General features: G+C 41.0%; 1 long non-coding RNA gene across 1 annotated transcript; it reads left to right on the top strand.

The window, feature by feature from the left end:
- Positions 1-655: 655 nt before the first annotated feature.
- LOC134759725 (uncharacterized) lies at positions 656-1,702 on the top strand. Its single transcript, XR_010136372.1, has 2 exons — positions 656-984; positions 1,445-1,702. It is a non-coding gene; the product is annotated as an uncharacterized LOC134759725 (long non-coding RNA).
- Positions 1,703-22,452: the final 20,750 nt, after the last annotated feature.

Genomic DNA, 22,452 nt, shown 5'->3' with positions numbered 1-22,452 from the left:
GGGAGCAGCCAGCAGTGCGAATCTACCACTGACCAGGGAAGGGACTTTCTGCAGACAGAGTAACACGCTGATTAAGAGTTTGGCTTCTGGGGATGGGCATGGTGGCTCATGCCTGGAATCCCAGCACTTTGGGAGGCTGAGGTGGGCAGATATTTTGAGGTCAGGAGTTTGAAACTAGCCTGGCCAACATGGTGAAACCCCATCTCTACTAAAAATACAAAAATTAGCTGGGCATGGTAGTGGGTGCCTGTAATCCCAGCTACTTGGGAGGCTGAGGCAGGAGAATCACTTGAGCCAGGGAGACGGAGGTTGCAGTGAGCAGAGATTTCACTGAGAGAGGTTGCAGTGAGCAGCCTGGGCAACAGTAAGACTGTCTCCAAAAAAAAAAAAAAAAAGAGTTTGGCTTCTGGAAACCAGCCGATGAGAGTTCTTGTTGTGGGGCTGCCTTTTATTAACTGTGAATACTGAGCAAGGCACTTCACCTGTCTGTGTCTTGATCTGCAAAACAATATCATCTACTTCATACCATTGTTGAAAAGACTAAAAAATGTGAATGTGCAAAAAATACTTAGTACAATGTTTAACACAAAGTAACTTTGTAATAAAAGTCAGCTATACTCATTATTTTATTATCCATTTTTATATGAAACAAATTTAAGAAGATGGCTGTCCCAGACTTTCATAACATAATAACTGAATTGCCAACTGTCTTCCCTCCTTTAGTTTCCACTCTCACTAAGGCAATTTTTGATTTTGCTTCCTGTATAGCTCAGCCTACAGCAAATAAATTCACATTCACACTGAAATGGACATTCCAGCTTCTGTGGCACAGATTTTCTATGAAAAATGAACATACTTAGATTATGGTTTGGGCATGAAGAATTGAGTCAGCATGATTTTCTCTTCTGAGATAAAACAATTCTAGGCGCGAAGACAAGACTGGATTCCTGAGTCAAAATCCCCTGAGAACGATGACTCATTAAGGTAACAGCAATGAGTGGAGTTTCTTCTGCTCAGTCAGTGGTGCCCCTTCCCATATCCACCTGGAACCCACTGATGATTCCCTGGGAGAGTCCCAGGGTAAATGGGAAGGGGTAACATTGGACTTGGTTGCTTGGGATCTGTTAGTGCCAATAGAACCGGATACAGACATCTTTGCTTGCCATTCTTTCTGACAAAGCACTGACAAAGGTATTCATCTGACTGATATACACCAAATCTGTATATAATCCTAGTTGTTAAATGGAAACCAAAACCAACTGGGGCATAAGTAGCCTTCTATGGATTGAATTTTTTCCCTTATAAAGATATGTGGATGTCCTAACCACCAATGCCTTAGAATGTGACTGTATTTGAAAATCAGATTACTGTAGATATAATTAGTTAAGAGGAGGTCATAACAGTAGGATTGACCCTTAATCCAATATGACTAATGTCCTTTTAGGAAAAGGAAACATAAAGAGGAGCACGCCATGTATAAATTCAGACGCACAGAGGGAGGACAACCATAGACAATGGAGGCAGAGACTGGACTGATGCAGCAGCAAACCAAGGAACACCAAGTACTGCCACCCGACACCAGAGGGAGAAGATGGAGGGAAGGATTCTCATCTTTAGGTTTCAGAGGAATCATAGCCCTGCTGATACCCTGATATCTGCCCTCCAGAACTATGAGGCAATAAATTTCTGTTGTTTCAATTCACCCAGTTTGTGGCATTTTGTTATGACAGTCCCAGGGAACCAACACCTGGCCGTGCCACCCAACAGCAGCCATTAGCATCCTTTGGTCCACACTGACCCTACAGTTTCTTAAGGGACTCTTCTACGTTAAACATGTGTTTGACATGAGGTTGGAAAAAGGCAATGCTCACCTTAGGCATTAAATACAAACAAGTGAGAATATTTTGTGATACTCTAGATAATGTCTTCTATGTGAAGATGCCTATTTCTATTATTAGTATATGAGCTCAGATTAGCTAACTGCATTTTCCTGCTGAAAGGAAGACCCAAGGCATGATTTAATTAGTCAGTCTCTTGCAAATTGATGGTTTAGGAGAGAATGGCTGTAGCAAGATATCCTTGTAGCATTTTCATCCCTCATTGATTCTGCTCTGGTAGGCACATGCAATTCCACATCAAGAAAGAGAAGAATATGCTGAGGACACATCATTTTATAATGCTGGAAAGCAGATTTATAGAGATTCCTGTAGACTTTGAATGCCAGCCCAAATTATAAAAGTGCTAGTCTTCTTCCAAGTTTTTTTAAAAATTTTTTTTTAAGGAAGAACTCAATCCATACCACAATGAGAAATTTATTATGTAAGTTATCCTAGTGTTAGTAAAATGAGATATGTTGATTGTAGTCTGATCAAATACCACATCTGGTAGTAGTAGAACTCTTTATTCAGGCATTTCTGCTTGAATGGATCAGTTATTAGCCAAGAAATAAACTGGCTGATCCCATGAAAGTATTTATAGTGAGGGTGGTGCAGTTGTAAAATCAAGGGTGCCATAAATTTTGTGCCCGGTAGCTCTTCAAACAGGCATGCATGTTCTATATGGATGGCCGTGCATTTCAATTGCATAAGCAACCCACTGTCACCATCTCTCTTTGTGTATGTTACTGTGGCAGCAAGCAAAGCCCAAGGCTATTGGCAGACCTGATAATTTTTTTTTTTTTAACATGATTACCACTGCTTTTGGATTAGGTAAACTGTGAGGAACCAGAAGCAGGGCTTTTCAGCTTGAAAGCTGGTGCATTTGCCAAATGAGTGATTTTGAAAATTGGCCTCCCTTTGCTGAAACATATTTTTTTACATTCTAAGAAACCTCCGGCATTAAAGACAAATGTTATGTTCAGGACACAGGAATCAAATTGAACACTATGCATCTGATTTTTTTTTTAAATTTTCTTTTGCGGAATGAAGACTAGCCAAATAGGGGCTTCATTTTTACTCCATCATGCTTTTCAGTGGCTTCATAGTGAGGGACCTGGGGGAACCACATAATCTGGCAATGGCCAGGATATTGGAACAGTACTCTGTGCACCCTATTTATGGTAGCACCCCTTAGTCTAAGATAACACAGGGAGCAAGAGGTTGACAGGAAAGCCAGGGGAGCAGGGAAGCCTCCTGTAAAGAGAGAAGTGCTAAGTCTCCTTTCTAAGGCACATGATGGATTCAAGGGAAAGTCACATTTGACTAAAGCCCAAGGGATTGTTGCTTCTAATCCGATTTCTTGGCAGAAGATATTGCAAACTAAGAGTCAGATTAATATGTGGGTGCCAGAATAAATAAACAAATAATTGAATAATCCCTGGAGGTTTAAGTGAGGAGAAACTCCACAGCTTGCTACCGAGGCGGAACCGGTTGAAACTGAAATGCATCTGCTGCCAGAGGATCTGTAAAAGGGAGGTTGTTACTGAACTGGCAACTGCCAACCAAAGTCCACCAATGGACAAGCAAAAAAGAGCACACATCTCATGCTCCCAAGGATCAACCTTCCCAGAGTTTTCACTTAAGTGGCCACCAAGCCAGTTGTCAATCCAGGGCTTTGGACTAAAATCTAGGGCTTCATCCACTACCTCAGAGTGTCTTCTATTTCTTCCAGCCAGTGATGAATACAACAAACATCTGAGATGTTTTAGCTATAAATGCTTTACAGTTGTTCTTTGTGTCTTAACTTCTGTTATACCTGGAAAAGAAGGGGAAGCAATAAGAACACACTGTCTTGGCCAAGCATACAAGAAAGTTAAATGAGTTATGGGAATTCATTTGGGAGCCAAGACATTGCACATGGTTATTTATTAGTCACCCAGTCATGTATTTTGCATGTCCATCAGTTGTTCTTGGCCAAAAGAGCAGAATCAATGAGCCGCTGCAGATGCAGACACAGCAGCCCCTTGCAGGTGCAAGTCTGCAGGATGAGCATTGAAGAGGATGCACAAGCCCTGTAGCCCAGGAAATGGCAGGCACTTACAAGAGCCCAGGTTGTTGCCATGTTTGTTTTTGCACCTTGTCTATTTAAAGAGATTTGAGAAAGAAATACCTAAGCCATTTTCTTATTATATGATAACGGAGTATGGTTCTGTAGCAATTTGGGGGAGGGAAATTTTTTTTAAAAAATGGGTCAGCTGAAATATCACCTAATTGTACAGGAAGATGAGGCACTCGGCTATTGGTTCACATACCTGGCAAATACATGTTGGCATGGAACTCTCCACTTCTTTCTTGCAGTAATAAGGTAGTAAGCTCAACACGGCATCAGAGCTATGTATAGAGGGATTTGTACTCCCCTCCTCTGTCTGTGTTTGCCAAGGGATCTATTAATCCTAATTTTCCTCCTCTTTCTCTTTCCAGAGTCTTCTCCATCTTCCTGACACTTTTTCATTTGCAGTCCAGCTCACCCATTGTGGTGGTTTTAAAAATATATTTCTACATTTTAAGATACTCTTGTTTCAAGAGGTAGAGTTTAATTTCCCTCTTCTTGAGTGTGGGATGGACTTGTTTCTAGCAAAATAAGGAGGAACGATTGTGTCTGACTTTGGAGATAGGTCATAAAAGTTTCATCAGCTTCCTGCTTGATATCCCTCTGGTACGTGCTTGTCTCTGCATCTCTTCCATCTCTGTCTGTCTCTCTCTTTTCTCTCTCTTTTTTTCTCTCTCTGTCTCTTCTCTCTCTGTCTGTCTTTCTCTTTCTGCCTTTCTGTTTCACTTACTTTCTTTGTTTCACTCTCTGGCTCTCTCTTTCCCTCCCATTTTTATCACTTGATTCATAGAAGACAGTTGCCCTGTGGAGAGGCTCACATGCCAAACAACTGAGGCCTCCAGCCTCCAGCCATATGAATTAGCTCCTTGGAATCACAGGTAAAGCGTTCACAGGACTGCAGCCCTAGCTGACTGCTTGACTCAGCCTGTGAAAGACTCTGAGCCAGAGCACCTGCTAAGTCACTCCCTGACTCTTGGCCCTCAGGCATTGTGTGTTGTTTTAAGCTGCTAAGATTTGGGGTAATTGATTATGGGGCTTTAGGTAACCAATATGTCCTGCACTTGTCTTTTCACATAATTTTACTACTCCTCTGACAGGACAGCTCTTGTCTAGATCACTAATAGATCTACCCTGGCCCTTGAATCCATAAATGAAGCTCCAATGATTGAGCTCCTGAAACCAGAATTCAGTATTTTCATCAACACCAAAAAGATCGGCTCAAAAACCTTAGCTTGTCCTTCTTGCACTTGCTGTACTTCCTAGGAACCACTTATCTACTACCTTATCTCAAGCAAACGTTCTTTAGAGGAAGTATAGGAATCTGTAAGGGGTTTTGTAAGAAGAATGGGCCTTGCTTGCTGAGAGCTGAGATGCTATTTCGTTTCATGGCTGGAACACCTACAGTTCATTTTAACTTCCCTTCTTTCTTCCTAGCTACTGCCAAGCCTCTAGTCAATCCACTGCCAAGTCTGACCCATTCTGCCTGCATGTTAGCTCCCACATTGGTCCTCTCCTATCCATTGCTGTGTCTAGTTTATACCTTCATTCGTCTCACTAATAATTTTTGCAGAGCATCTTTAATCATAGCACTTCCCTATTCTCTTCAATTCCTCATGCACAGAGCTGACACTTACCTACTGAAAGTAATACCATGGATTATGTGACTTTCATAGGCATTCATTTTATTCCAAATTGCCCACAGTTAAGATCTAGTTCTTTATCTGAAGCAGGGGATTTGCTCTTCACATGAACTCTGAGTTTCTTTATCTATACACCTCACCCATTGCACACAGAATTTCTCTGTATTCCCATCCCAGCATGTCTAAATTCTTTCTTCAGACCAAATGTGTGTTGTTTTGAGCAGCTAAATTTTGTGGTAACTCATTGCTGTATGGCTATAGATAAATAGTGCACTTTCAAACTTGTCTTTTAACAGAGCTTCACTGTCCCTTTGGTAATTCTTAAGTTTATATTAATAAGATTCCCATAAACAATTATAACTTATATCCTATGGCTCTTAAAAAATGACGAGCTACATAATTCTTTGTTACTGTGTCTCAGATATATGACCATAGGGAAATCATTAAAATATATTGGTCTCAGATCTGCAAAATCAAATTTTTGAATTATGGTTACTGAGGTCCTCGGTCCTTTCTAACTTTCATATATTCCAATCCTATGTGTTTCTAATAGTGCCAAGTGCAAAGGAAACCAATTAAAAATGTCAAATATTTGAAACCTTATCAGCCAATCAATGAGCATTTATTGAGTGACTACTATGTGTCCAGAATTTTGCCCACAGGAAATGAATCTTAAAGCTCCCTCATGTGTCATAGATCATTTTGCTGAAGCTATTGATATTTTAAAATCTCCCCATATGTCTTCCATTTTTTACAGCTATTTTTCTACGATAATACTTTAAATAAATGCTGTTTAGAGAGAGGAAAAAGCATCCATACAAAGGCCGTGCACATGTGTTATTGGTTGTTGGTGGTTGTGGAAGAGTAGCTGGATATGGGAGATTGACGAAGTCTATTAGGTAGGGCAGACCTCATGGGCATGCAATCTGGGCAGTCACACAAGTACCCAGGCCCAGAAGGAAACCACACTTAGATCAATGCTCTGCTGTTGCTGATCTTGAAATTTATAATAAGAACAAGAGACCCAGATTTTCAGACACACTCGGCTCCTGCTATGGTCTGAATGTTTACATCCCCCAAAATGCATATGTTGAAATTCTAATCCCCATAATGTTGGTGTTAGGAGGTAGGGCCTTTGGGAGGTGATTAAGTCATCAGGGCAGAGTCTTAATGGATAGGATTAGAGCCCCTAGAAAAGAGGCTCCAGAGAGCCCCCTTACCTCTTTCATCACACAAGGACACAGCAAGAAGGTGCCTCCTCAGACACTGGATTGGCTGGCACCTTGATCTTGGACTTCCCTGCCTCCAGAACGATGAGAAGTAAATTTCTGCTGTTTATAACCCACCCAGCTCATGGGATTTTGTTATAGCAGCTGAATGGACTAAGACAGCCTCACAAATTATGTACCCAGTCATGTCCTCAAGTGATTCAGATTTGCTCCTCCCTCCCTCCCCTGCTGGTTAACAATTAGGAGAGAGGAAGATGTTGTCCTGGGTTTGCTGTCAGAAGCAAACCCTGAGATAAGAGTTTGTGTGTCAATGATTTATAAAGAAATTGCTTCCAAGGGAAACAAATGAGGAATTGGGGCGGGGGGGAGGACAGGAAAGGGAAACAAGCAAGGCCAGTGTGCAATTTCAAGCAAAGTGCCCAGAGGGTTGCTTCAGTCCAGCCCAGAAGGGAGTGTGGGTGTAAGTTGTGCTCCTGGTATTTGAACCTGAGGTGAGGCAGTTGAGCTTCTGTGTTCCCCTATGCTTGGATACAGGAATTGGGCGTGGATGTGGGGCCCTCCAAGAATGTCCCCTTCCCTGCACCAGTAGTTAATGAGACTCCACGATATAGTTTAAATGTTTGACCCTTCCAAATCTCATGTTGGAATTTATTCCCTGACGTTAGAGGTGAGACATAATGGAAGGTGTTTTGTCATGGGGATGGATGCTTCATGAACAGATTAATGTCCTCTGAAAACACTGAGTGAGTTCTTGCTTTATTAGTTCCCACAGGAGCTGCTTGTTAGAAGAGCCTGCACCTCCTCCTTCTCTGTCTTGCTTCCTCTCTCTCCATGTGGTCTCTGCACATGCAGGCTCCCCTTCCTCTTCCACCATGACTGGAAGCTTGCTGAGGACCTCACCAAAAGCAGATGGTGACCCTGTGCTTTTTGGATAACCTGAAGAATTATGAGCCAAATATATCTCTTGAATTTGTAAATTACCCAGCCTCAGGTATTCCTTTATAGCAGCACAAAGGTACTAAGGCCCTTGGTAGCTAAGGGCAGTCCTCAATAAAGAGTTGCTGGTACAGACCTTGCATTCAGAAACACCGTGAAGCTGGGAAAGGCAAATACTAAAGCAGTGAGAGGGACTTAAGAAGGTCTGTGCAGAGCACTGGCAGTGTTGGTGACAGTGGCCAAGCACCCTGAAACCAATAAACAATGTATGCTATTCCTGAGAAAGCTTAGCTGAAACTTCAGGTCTAGCACTCCCCAAAACCTTTAAGCAATGATGAAGAAGAAACAGATGTAGCATGTTAACTAATTGTTTACTGTTTGCCAGGTATTGTGCTACGCACTATGAAAAATATCCAGAAGGATGAGACACAAATTCTGTTGTACTCAAAAAAGAAAAGGAAGAAGTAAGGGATACAGACATCCATTTTAAATGAAATATTTAATGTGAGCCAAACAGTGGCACTAAACACTAAGGTTAAAAGTGTGGTGCCATTTGGTCCTTGCTCTTAGAAATCAATGGTGTTGAGAATGAGCATCTGGCTGACTGACAGGTGAACAACCCAGCCATTAAGGTTTTTAGGAGAAACTCACAGGATCCATTCTGATAAAAGAGGAGAATATTTGTATCTTTGTATGCTCTTTGATGAAGTTGGACTGAATTTCTAAGGGGCATTTCAGGTAGATAAATATTAGCCAAAATATAGAGGCTTCCAGTCATTTTTCTACCAACTTTGTGGAGTAAGGTGCTGGTGAGGAAATTACAAGGAAGGCAGACCAGACATTTGCCCTTATGGATCTTACATTCTCATGGTGAGAAGCTGACAAATATGCAGAGAAATGTCAAAATATGACACTGAAGGACAGAGATGTTTGCTGGGAACATCTCATGCCAATGAGTGAGAGAGCACACTACATTCCACTATCTGCAAGTAGCTTGAGGAAGCTATGAAGCTGGACAGGTAGAACCACAAGAGAAGACACTGTGAATCAAGGCAAGGGATTTTATGATATTCTCTTGTGAGTTACAAAGAGCCACCGAAGAATTTTAAATACTAGAAGGACATAGTCACGCTTATATTTTAGATGCATTACTCTTGCACTGTTAGTCTATTTGGGGAAAATGCTTGGCTGTTATGGGCTTATCTGTAATATGTGGTTGCACCAGTGAATCTCTGTGGCTGCTTTCATCTCTCCTATTTTAATAGTCTCAGTTATGTAAGTTGAGGAGGCTTAGCCAGAGGCGTCTCTATAGACTAGTTACTCCAAAACTGGGGGGATCTCTTCTCTCCCAGTGGAGATTAGGCAATGTATGGAGATACTTTTGATTGTCATGAGATTGTTACTGGTATCTAGCAGGTAGAAATCAAAGATGCTGCTAAACATTTTACAATGCACATGCAGCCCACAAAACCAAGAATTATCTGATTCATGATGTCAGCAGCGCAATGCTGAGAAATGCTGCCATAGATTGATAAAACAGGAAGTAATTTTCTGAAGACAAGAGGGTGTTTTGTGATTAGGAGAAAGTGGGGGAAGTTTGAAACAATTTCTGTGCAAAATTCTTTGAGCATGGGTTGAGGGCAACAGCTCTCAACTATAGCATGGCCAAACCTAACATGCAGAAATTTGAGGTACGTTTTAAGTCCATTATAACTAAGAACAAAGCGTGAGGTTTGCAGATTTAATGGTCCTCTTTTATAATATCACTCTCACTTTTTTGGATTTTGCTATTCTTTTTCTTTAACAGGAATAGAGGCATGGAGTTAGTTGGACTAGGGGGTAGCTGGGCAAGGGAAGGTAGCAGCCCAGTGAACATTACCTATTCCATGAAAACTATTGCTTTATGACACGCATTTACAGTCTCTTTCTTCATCCCAATTGCAAAAGAGAATCAAAATTAGCCAACAAATATTGAATAAATCTGTACATAAGCCCTAGGATTATAACTATAAATAAAACAGAGAAATTTAAAACTATAAGAGAAACATATCCCTAAATCCCTGAGCAACTAGGATAAGAGCTATTCTGGATGTACCAAGGACATGTTAAATGGAATGCTTTATGGGATAGAGATTGCAAGGAGACAAGAAGGTTTTATGGAAGAAAGAAAAATGAGTTTGAAATTTAAAGCATATTTAGGATTTTAACATGAGAGCACTGAGGAAGATGTTCTTGATGAAGAAAACACACCAATTAAAGGCTTGAGAATGAGGGGAAGTAATCTTAAGGTACTTTGAATTATCGGAGTTATTTAGGAGATAAACCTGGAAGAGTCCAGGAACACATGGCAGAACGTGTCCAGCACCTTGCTGTCTCCTAAGTTTAAAAAATTATCCCCATCAAACGTCACAATGACTTTGTTAATGCCTTTATTGTGGCATTCTGCAGTACTGTGTGTACTTGTAAGTTGTAAACCATTTGCATTTCCTTTGCTCATTGAACTTCCAAACATGAATCAAATTTACCAAATGATGACCATCTTTCCAGGGGCAGCAGAAATAGAGTTACAAAATCAGAAACAGGAGGGACTCACAAAGCTGAATCATACTATTTCTTGGCACCTTTGCTTGTCACATCGGGAGGTATTGGCAAAACCCCACAAGACAATGAATCTGCAACATCCAACTATTTAAGTCATAGGGCATGCAATTCTTTAGGTATGTCACCTGACACACAGAAGATCAGGAAGCCTAGAAAGTGTGTCTCCTATCTTCAGTCCCAAACTTTGAAGTCAAATGGACCTGTTGAGGTTTCTGTAAAAATGTTCAAATCTAATATCCTAGACTTATAGAAAAAAAATTCAAGAATAGTTCGCCATGTAAATCATCCAGTTCTTTCCCTGACCTGGGTAATTTTCTAGATTTTTTTTTTGTGGGTTTTGCTTTCTGATTTGTTTTCTTTGGATTTGTTTAAAAATCTAAGGTCAATTCTTCTAAATGAGTACCTAAATAGGATATAAAGTTTTTCTTGAATAATCATTAAACAATTACTTTTGTGTTTGAATAATTACCAGAAACTAGATTAAGAAAAAAAAATCTTTAAGAAGTTTACTCCAAAGGCAAAGTAACACAAATTCAGATGATCTATCATGATTATATGTTGTCATTTTACAGTGAAATAGACACAAAACCTGTTACTTCTTGGTCTTGGCATTACATAAGCAACCGAGGAAAAACAGATCAGGAAGATAGAAGACATTTCATATCTCCAAACTTAGCTTGTCATCAAGTGAGATTGTTGTCTGTAAAGAATATTTTCAGTGTTTTAGAATTTGAAGCGGACAGTCATACCCTTTCTTCATGTGATTCTTTCAAGATCCTCTTAGTTATTATTGTTAGACTTAATTTTCTGATGGAGAAAATGGGGATCAAAGAAGTTAAATAACATTTCATTGGGTCATATTTTCTTTCATATTAATATCTCTGAAATAAGTATTCATTGTGCAATTAATGCATTAGCAATCTTGCCTTAGTGTATTGGCAGTACAGTCTTTGTAACAATTGTATATGTGCATCTCATAATAATGGTATCTTTGAGCCAATGAAATATGCTAAATTTAAATTCAACTTTGGCTTCAAATTGTTTATTCTTTCCTTGATACTCTGTGGCCTCATGTGAGATTGGCTGAAAAAAAAAATGAACCAACCAACAACAACAACAAAAAAAGTTTGAGCACTGTGAATTTTTAGTTATAATTATAATACATAAAATTCAAAACATATAAAATTAATTTTAGGCCCTAAGCTTGTATTTTTTATAATTTAAAATAATGATGTATTAAAACATTTGTATTATCTGTATATATTTTAAATTTAGTTTAATTTCATAAACATTTCTCAAGAGCATATTTTGTGCAGGGCATATTGCTAGTCATTATGGGCTCTATATAGTTATGTAAAATTTAAAGTATGGTCTTATGGGGGAAGATGATAGAAAATGTACATTTACAAACTTCCTACTATGTATGAGTTATTATGTTATAAACTTTTACATATTTGGACCCATTTAATCCCCATTTTGTAGATGAGTAGACTGAGGCTCATGAAATGATAAAGATTTTCCCATGGTATCAGGAATAAGAGTTGCCAAAGTAAAATTAAAACCAGGACTTCTGGCTCCCTGAAGCTATTCTAATGCTATTATTTCAAGCACAAAGCTAGTTTTTATATAAGTTATAAAAGAGATACACATTTACATTGATGGTCCATATGAGAGGAGACAAGTTGGCTTCCATCAGGAGCTAGTAAATGTACTCTCTCCTTCAATCAAATAGGCATTGTCTTTATTTGTGAGGAAGCAGCATTGTGTTGAGGCTATTTCTCATGGGGCATTCTCATCTCACAAATGGAGTCTGAAATCAATGAAATGATTAGAGTGTTGGCAAAGGAGGGGAGAGGAAGGCTAGTAGTGTTATTTGTTAATAATGATACTCTATTAAACTTGGAATTTTAAAAATTGCTTGAGTTCTCTTCACTCATGAAAACAGTTCTATCCAAAGCGAGGAAGAAAATATATATTTATTCAATCCTCACCTGAGCCAGACACTGTATTTCGGGCATCACATCCTATGACCATGACAATTCTGAAAGTTATTTAACCCCTTAGTGTAAACATCCATGGATATTTTGAAATGTGAAACCTCTTGCCCAAGGTCACATAACAGTATTTCATTCCAGAGTGTGGGGTCTTTCTCCTATGTCCTCTTAACCCCGTATCTGCACATTGACCAGTAAATGAACAATCTGAGGATACAGACTGCCATCCACTACTCAGGTTACTTACTCAGTTAAACCTTTGGAGTTTTGTCTGTGTTCTAACAGTGTTGAACTAACTGAATCAGTATAAATAGTAATCATAGGTTAGCATTTAATTGGTTCTTACTGTTTTAAAAAGCTGTGTATCATTCTCTCATTTTTAAAATAATTCATTGATAATTATTATTGTCGTCACTGTTATTATTTTGAAGATGATGAACATCAAATACATAGAACTGACATGAAGTACCCAAGGTCACACAGTTATTAAGAGGTAAAAAAAGACAATTTTATACCCTTAGTTTTTTTTCCAATGTTACTCTGACTCTCAAACATTGAAAAAGTATTTTTCTTGAGCCCAGGGCTGGACAAATGGTGCTTAGTTGCTTAGTATATTTAAAAATGTAGAGGATAAAATGATTCCGTTGAGATTTTGGCATTTTGAAAGCCAAAGAGTGGCTTATACATGTATGTTTTTTATGTAGGCTTGGGGGCAGTCTATGAGAAAATCAGACCTGTATTAGGGAAGTGGATGTTGGTATAACATCTCAGAGATAAGGAAACCAAACTCTGAAAGATGGAGACATTTTCAGCATCATAAGCCCAGTCATTAACAAAAGGAAAAACTTGTGGTCCCTGGCTATCTCTGAGTCTTTGGTAGGTCATTAAAGACAGTACAATGAAGCCATTAAGGACTTGAGTCCTCAAGTGGAACTAACTGTCCTCATATCCTGGCTTCTTGTTAATGGCTTTGTGACCTTGGGCAATTTACTTAACATCTCTGTGCTTCAGTTTCATCATATGAAATAATGAAGACCATAATTTTATCTTCTCATAGGGTCATCATAAGGACTAAATGAAGCATTACAGGGATCGTGCTCCAAATGGTGCCTGACACAGTGTCAGGTCAAGAAGAGTTAGCTGTTATTGTTCAACCAGCCATAGCCTCTATTTGCTTGTCTGTAAAATGGGAATTGAGCTAATATTCTCACAAGATACTAGTAGAAATTGTTTAAGAAAGGGGCATCCAGTAACAGCATTTAATAATTTTTGCTGTGGGTCTGGTCACTAAAGGTTTGTGAATATTATTTTTAAAAAAAGAAAGAACCAGTGCAAGCATTCCCTCAATGAGCATTTAATAGATGCTCCCGACATATCAGGCAAAGTTTTCTACTAAAGATACAAACATAAATAAGACACAGATTGTGGTTCCCAGGGCTCACAAGAGAGTAAGGAAAACAGACATGCAGAGACACATTTCTCAAATGCAGTGAGCAGTTTCCTGGAGGTTTTAAGAGAGGAAGAGAAGGGACAGTGCCTGGAAACCGTTGGGCATCAATTTTCATTATGGACTTGTCTTAACTTAATCAGAAGGAAGATTAGCTTTCTTGTATCTAGCTTCATCTTATCTAGTTTTGAGCCAGAGTGGGATGATGGAGTGTGCGCTGGGGACCTGTGGCCTTGTCTTAGCCTTGGCTTGCTATGTGGCATGGGGACATCACTTAACTTGCTTAAGTCTCCTACTCCTCATCAGTGACTGACACCATCTCTGGTCGACCATTGACTAGCTGGAACCCACCCAGTCCCTGAAAGAATCCAGAAGCCAGACGGAAGCCTTGGATGGAAATATCATTGGTGAAAGCAGAAGTAAACACAAGAGCAAGCTCATGAATGGTAGAAGTCACTGTATCATCTGATATCGGACTCTGTCCATCAGAGCTCAGAGTCGACAGCTAAGTCTAGGGCAGAATTACTCCAGGTTTCTAGGAAGATGGTGCTAGACAATTCTCCACAAGAGAAGAACTTGAACCTTGAACTTCTGATGTGAGGATTAAAAATAACCTCCTTGTTTTTTCAACAGTTAAATACATTTTATCTATCCCATCTGCATGGGTTTTCCCACTTTTTAAAATAAATTAAAATTATTTGTGAAGATCATTAAAATTTTATTTGTAGCTTGCAAATGCTTTAAAGACAGATCATATTACAATGATCTTTGTGCAAATAGTAAGTTGATACATGCTCATAACATGTGCTGATTGAATGGATAAATGAATGACAGTGAATGGATAAATCAATGAAATAATCCCTAAGTGGAGGAGTAAAGGCATGTGGGACAGCCTCCTGAATGTCCACCCAAAAAAGTTCTATTTTGGGGGAAATAGTAGTAATATCTGATGGCCAAAAACAGGAGTAAATGGCCCAGGACCTTATCCAAGTGTCAAATATCCAAACAAGGTGGACAGTGATGGTCTCCAGGGCCCGCCCCCATCTCAGCTCACCCTGCCTCAGTCTCCCCATGTTGCTACTGCTTTTCATCCAGATTTAGCTCCACTGCACATGCTCTGGAAACAGGCCCCTTCTCTGTCATCACTCCACGTTAGCTCTGTCCCTCTAAATGAGACCAAGAGAGACAAGGATCCCTGTGTGAAAGGGACAGGAGCCACAAGGCAGGAGCCAGGGAGCCCAGTGTGGCTGAAACTCATGGGGGCTCTGGGTGAAAACGGGAATAGACCTTGGGGTCCTGTACCCACCACAGGCTGCCTGAGAGGCTGAGTCAGGGTAGTGTGAGCAGGACTTCCATGTCCTGTGGACTGCAGGAAGGTTCTGCTGATGGGCTAGCTGGGGAGAGGGAGGTCTTGACTCTGCCAGCAAGGTGGCCTCAGGGTGGCTGCTTGCTCAGACTGAAGGTCGTCCATCTTTTCAAAGCATGTCATTCTCCATCACGCTGTGACTCTGCAGGCCTCTCTCCCCTCATCCTTCTCCCTCAGGTTTAGGAAGGGTAAAAGCTCAGCTGCCAGCAGCCCCATGCCTCTGTAGCCACCCAAACATTGGTAGTCCCTCAGTAAATAAAGCTTACTGAATTCTCCTACTGGGGGTGTGTTTCCCATGAGAGACCTAACTGACATAAATACACAGAACTTCATCTCCACACAGAGCTGCTTTATTTCTCCTTCCTCTTTTCCCTGTTCCCCTCTTACGCTCAGAGGTATCTTTGCTGTGTGACCTTGGACAAGTCTGCCCAGCCCTCAATTTCCTTACCTCCAAAGCAGAATTAACATCCTGCATTGTCATAGGCATCAAATGAGATAATTCATGTAGGATATTTAGTATGGTCCCCTACAAATAATAGACATTAAATAAATTTCAGCCTTAAAAAAACTGTGATTTTGAAGTGGCTCATTCTTTTCACCCTAGTAATAAGTGAAAATAGGTTCCATTTGTACCTTGAGTGGGATTTCATAGCAAGACAGTAAAAGATGAGAAGAGAGTTTTTTTTTTCCTAAAACAAACCATTTAAGCATCACTCCAAGTGAGTAACAGGAGCCTCTCAAGCAATCCCCCTACCTCCTCTACCCCCCTTGATTCTAGAAAACAGAAAAGTACTGTTCAAAGGTTTCTCTGAACTACACCATTCAAGCAGGTTTTATGAGAGATTATACAGCTCTGTAAAGAACTTGATCAAACATGACAACACGTCCACTGATAACATCTTTATCAGTTTACTCAATAGAGTTATCTGAAAAAATGGGATTTAGTTAGAATCTATTCTGCTTTTTATAAATGTAGACGAGAGAGATGCCAGATAGTGACCCAGAAAAAAAGGGACTGTGCTCTGAACAGCACCTTCTCTCACTCTTCAAAGGCAAAGTAATTACAAGTTATTAGGACAGGAGTATCAGAGACCAAAGAAGAAAATGCAGAAACTTCTTACAAATGTGAATTATCTTTTTGCCTAAAAGGAGCACAGAGGAATTCCTTAGGTGCCTCTCTGAAAGGCAAGAATGTGGTACAAGATTACTCCAAAATTATTCAGAATGAGGCCTAGCAGATGTTCCCATGAGCAATGAAGCACAGAGAAAGTTAATTTGGAAATAAAGCTATTTATGGAAGAGAGTATTTTGATTTTCCTTTTTTTTTTGTTTGTTCGTTTTTGTTTTGCCCTGCATTTGAGTGAGGGAAAGAGAGAGATTGTCACTGGAGATCCAAGTCTGCAGTACTTGGCAGGTAGCAAATAATGTGACAGGGGCCCAAAGGATTTGTATGAAAAATGAATGAAAACTCATCTTCATTTTTTTTTCTGAATTAGAGTCATAATGGTACATTTTTGTGCCCTAAATTTATTTCTTAGAAAGATTGCTGCTATGGTTGGCTCATAGTGTCTAACTCTCTCTTACAAAACTTGTTCTTAGAACCTTTAATAAATAATGATTCCTTTTTTCTTTCTCTGACCAATTTAAAATATTTGCTTTTGTTAAGAAAATAAAACAACCTTAACTTGTGGCAGGTTGGGGGAAAGGATTAAAAACTGTGGTTTTTTCCGAGTCACTTTTGCTGCTAATTAAAGTAGCCACTTCCACCTTTGTTAATTCTTTGCTCCCTTTTCTGGTCTTATTCTCCTTCTGTAAGCCTCAGGTCTTGGTCTCATCCCTCTCTCTATATGGTGGGGATTCACATGGGCATTGGGTTTTCCTGTTCAAGCACCTGATTCACCTTCTGGTACCATAAACTAGTGCTGACTAGAGAAAGCGTATTCTATTCATTAGGAGCAGGATGGTAATAATAATTTGAATATAAATCTGTATTTCTCTCTATTCCATATTACTTCTTAGGTTCTTGGCTTGCCTCTCTTTGTGAAAGCTCACAGTGCCTCTCATCTCAGCTCAAGTGATTATTTGATGCTTCTAAACAACACACAAAAAGTCATTCTTCCTGAGAGTGACGGCCTTCCCAAGCCACGCACTGGCTCTCTGTGGCTGGTTTTCAGCTTCTACTTAGCAGGTCCTTTCCCAGACTTGGCAGGAAAGTGCCCTCCTGCGAGGACTATGAAGGGCAAGTTGCCCAGCAGGTGAGTAACTGGAACACTGAGTAATGGCAGTAGCCACACTAGGGAACAGGACCATGCAAAGAAGTAAAAACCCATGTTCTTGGTGATGATTAATGCTCAGAAAATATAAAGCTCATCACATGCCACCCCCCACACAATGCCTTGATCACAAGAGAAATTCTGGGTTATGGTAACAATGATCAGTTATGGGGAGCCAGGTGTCCACCTACAGAGTCTCACACAATCTTCACACCGTGAGGGAGGAGCTGTGATCGGTCCAACCGTACAAATAAAAGATGGAAACCTTATGGGAGGTGACTTTCTTGAGGTCTCAGAGTTGGCAAATGATGAAGCCAGAAATACACAGTTTTTACATATTTATAATGTTACCTATATGGAAATAGTGTACCAGATATACAGTATGTGCAGTATAAAAAGATGTTCCAAGCTTATATTGTACCTCCTCTACCTCGCTCTGGAATCAGACATGAAATGAGTTTTTGAAAATGTGGTCTCTATTGTTTTCCTGGAACTCTATTACTACAATGGCCTTTGTTCAGAACCATGTTTGTAAGGTTTGGTTCATTTCCAGTTTTAGGAAAATTTAATTTTTTAAGTCTCTCTGACTAGAGCCTATATGCAGAAATGTAACTGTATTACTCCATAAAGAACATAATAAACTATTTTAAGTCTCCAAAGTTTCTGCCCAAGGAATTGAATGAAATTTAAAGCCAGAACAACAGAAAAGACTTGGTCCCCAAGATTTGAAGGATAGAATACTTACAGAACTAATTTAAGTTTAATTTGAATAAATTATATATTTTTCTCTGATATAAATTATTCCCCATTAGGAAGGCTGGACACGTGAGTATGTAAAAATGGACCTAATATTTTCAAGAATCACTTACCTGTCAAACAAAGTGCTGAATACTGAATACTGTACACTTGCTATCTTGATTTTTGTTCACAAAATCCCCATTTTATAAGTAAAAAAAAAAAAAAAATGAGGCTTCAAAGACTCTTACAACGGGACCTAGGAAGTATTTGGTAAAGTTCGAATTTTAATCAAGGTCTAATGACCACGAAACTTTGTTTAAAAAGCAATGTTTTTAAAAAGTTATTTTCTCATTCTTGAATATATTTACTGCATTGACAGAGAACACTTTAATCTTTTATTTCTAACGTTGTCTATATTCATTTAAGGCAATGGCCACTATCACTGCTCATTTTTTCAGTTCTCTTTGTGGATCAGTTGGGTGAGTCAGGGAGGCTGTCTACCCATGGATTAGACTGTGCTGAATAGACTGGCATGAAACAAGAGATCAAAAGTAAAGAAAGTTTCCACAGTGACACAATCCAGTCTACTTCCATAAAACTAAAGCAAAAAATAAGGCACAAACTTTACCTTACACATTGATATGGTTTAGCTGTGTCCCCACTCAAATCTCATCTTGAATTGTAGCTCCCATAATTCCCACGTGTCATGGGAGGGACCCAGTGGGAGGAAATTGAATCATAGGGGCAGGTCTTTCCCATGCTGTTCTCCTGATAGTGAGTAAGTCTCAGGAGAGCCGATGGTTTTATAAAGGAGAGTTCCTCTACACATACTTTCTTGCCTGCCATCACGTAAGACGTGTCTTTGCTCCACCTTTGCCTTCCACCATGACTGTGAGGCCTCCCCCGCCATGTGAAACTGTGAGTTCATTAAACTTCTTTTTCTTTATAAACTACCCAGCCTCTGGTATGTCTTTTATTAGCAGTGTGAGAACAAACTAACACATACATGGTGGATTTATCTCTACTTCTCTTCTGACACTGTGCTACAATGACAGCAAGGACAACTTTTATATATTTGTATACAAATGCAAAGAGAACAAAATAACAAAGGAAATAAGAGATTACTATACAATTCTGGAAGTTGAAAAGTGAATAAATAAGTCACAACTGGCTTAGCAAAGTAGAAAAGGAGAGAAGAGATATTTACCACTTAGAAGCAATTTTATTCCCATGATTGAAACTTGTAGAGGCTAAAAAACTAGAGACACAGAATTTCTATGAACACTTGCTTATGGTATCGAGCTGAAACAGGAATATTGCTCAGAAGTCTACAAAAGGGGGAAATCACTTTATTTGGGGCACATAGCAGCTGGTCTCCATCTCCCCCCACTAAAAGATTGACTTTCTAGTGAGGTAGCTTCAGAGAGGTGCTCTCCTGGGCTATCCTAGGCAAGGTTAGGATGGGAATGAGGCAGCATTCTGAAAGCAAAGACTTGGTGCACTTGGGTGACACATGTCTCAACCACAGCTTCATTCTCCTTCCTGCATGCTTTTATAGTTTCCTCTGACGGTAATAGAAGTTCCTGGCTGGGCGCAGTGGCTCATGCCTGTAATCCCAGCACTTTGGGAGGCCAAGGCGGGTGGATCATGAGGTCAGGAGATAGAGACCATCTTGGCTAACATGGTGAAACCCCGTCTCTACTAAAAATACAAAAAAAAATTAGCCAGGCGTGGTGGTGGGCACCTGTAGTCCCGGCTACTCGGGAGGCTAAGGCAGGAAAATGGTGTGAACCCGGGAGGTGGAGCTTGCAGTGAGCCGAGATCACGCCACACTGCACTCCAGCCTGGGCGAGAGAGCAAGACTTCGTCTCAAAAAAAAAAAAAAAGTTCCTAATGTTACAGAAAAAAAAAGAGATTTCTCCAAATCCAAATGGCAAATCAGTCCCTTTGGTTTTGCTAGGAATTCACAGTACTACACCACCTAATTTAAACATTTTGCATTTTTTAAATTAAGAAATTATTCATTTAAAGCTTGGTTTTATACTTCTTAGTGGATGAGCACGCTTTCTATATAAGTAGTCAAGCCTAGTTTTCTGTATAACCTAGTCAGTATTACTTGGGTAGTGAATAAGCAATCCTAAGTCTGTAAAGACTAATAGAATTCTTACTACCAAGATCCAGAAACTCCCTCTTGCTCACTTTTCTGGGTAAAGGTATAGAAAGTGCCTGCGTAAACAGTACAAAGCCCTGGCAATTTGGAGAATAATGTGGGAGCTGCTGATTGGCACTTTGTTATCGGAATTAACTCTTTTCAAGATGGCTGACTAAAAGCAGCTAGTGTGTGCTGCTCTCCCTGAGAGAAATGGAAGGGGCAAATATTAATAAATACTGCACCTTCAACTGAAGTATCTGGGTACATGCATTGGGATTCATCAAGAAAATAACACAGAAAACAAAGAAAAGCAAGGCAGGGCAACAGCTCACCTGGGAGTGAGATGGTGCCAGGGAAGCTTCCGCTGCTCAGGGAAGCAGCGAGTGAGTGAGTGACCCTGGGAACCCATGCTTCTCCCACAGATCTCTGCAAAGCTCGCATCAGGAGACCCCCTCATGAACCCGCTCGACCAGTACCTGCAGTTTGACACACAGAGCCCCAGGAGCTTAAGATATCTGGGCTTCCGCTGCAAAAGCAGCAGCAACTCTGGCAAAGTGGGAGGTTCGACCTCCGTCTGTACCCCTAGGAAATCCAGGGGCTGAGCAGCCGTGGTCTGCAGGCCCCACTTCCAAGGCACCTCCCAGGATAAGACCCACTGGCTTGGAACTTCAGCCAGGCAGGGATAGCGACGTTACACCTCCATGAGAGGGAGCCCCCAGAGGGAGGGGCAGGCCGCCATCTTTGCTGTTTCACAGCTTTGGACGTTGGTGCCTTCAGGCTCCCGGGAATATGAGGTGACCAGCGACTGGAGCAGTCCCTTGCACAGCACAGCAGCTCTACAAAGAGGCAGCCAGACTGCTTTTCATGTGGGTGTCAGATCCCATTTCTCTTCACTGGACCGAATTTGCCAGCTGAGGTCTATAACATCCTGACTGATGTTTTCCAGCAGGTAGCAGTTCCAAACCTCCGTGGGTTGGAGTTCCCAGACGGAGGGGTGAGCAAACTTCCCATGTAAGTGGTCAAGCCTAGTTTTCTGTGTAACCTAGTCAGTATTACTTATTATTTGGGTAGTGAATGAGCATCCCATCTTTGCTGTTTCACAGCCTCAGCCATTGCTGCCTTCAGCCTTTGGAGAGTTTGAGGCTACTGGGGGCTGGAGCGGACCCCCAACAAAGCACAGTTGCTCTAGGAAGCATCCAGACTGCTTTTGCATGTGGGCCCCTGATCCTCCTCACTCAGTGAGACCTCCCAACTGGGATCCCTTACCACCCCCACCAGTGTGTTCAGGCCCTCAAGAGGTCCACACCTCCCCGGGCCAGAGCTCCTAGAAGGTGGGGCAGGTCGCCATCTTTGCTGTTTCATAGCCTTCACTATTGATACCTTCAGCTGCTGGAAAATCCAAGGTGACTAGGGATTGGAGGAGACCCCCAGCACACTGCAGCAGCCTGAGGAAAAGTGGCCAGACCTTTTGTTATATTGGTTCCTGATCCCATATTTTCTCACTGAGCAGGTTCTCCCTGCCTGGGTTTCCAGCCACCCCATTGCTGGGGCTATGGAACCAGTAGCATCTCTGCAACTCCCTGGAATAGAGCCCCCAGTGGGAGGGGTGGGTTGCCATCTTTGCTGTCTCACCTCCCTCACCCTTGCTGTCTCCAGGTTCTGGAGTCTGTGAGGACTAGGAGCTGGTCAGGACCCCCAGCACAGAGCACCCACCTCATGGAAAAGTGGCCAGACTATTCTGCATGCAGGTTCAGTCCTCACTGCTTCTCAGTGGACAGGTCCGCCCTACCTGGGACTCCAGCACAACTACCCTGCCCTCACCTGACAACTTCAATTAGAAGCAGCACAGCATTTCTTTGAGGAGGAAATACCAGAATCAACCCACCACCCCTCCACCGTTGCGGCTGCAGTCAATCCACAACCCTCATTTTAAAAGTCCTTGGGCTGGGGAAAGAACAAAGGACCTGGTCAGTACACTGGTACCAGCACAGGGCAGCCACCACACAGAAAGGAGTCCAGCCCCTCTTCCCTGGCAACCCCCACCTCCCACTCTTCACCAAGTAGGGCCCCAGGCTCATGACTGCAAAAC

This window comes from Pongo abelii, chromosome 12, assembly GCF_028885655.2.
Source record: "Pongo abelii isolate AG06213 chromosome 12, NHGRI_mPonAbe1-v2.0_pri, whole genome shotgun sequence".
In the NCBI taxonomy this organism is placed as follows: domain Eukaryota; kingdom Metazoa; phylum Chordata; class Mammalia; order Primates; family Hominidae; genus Pongo; species Pongo abelii.
This window is presented reverse-complemented; position numbering and strand designations above follow the sequence as displayed.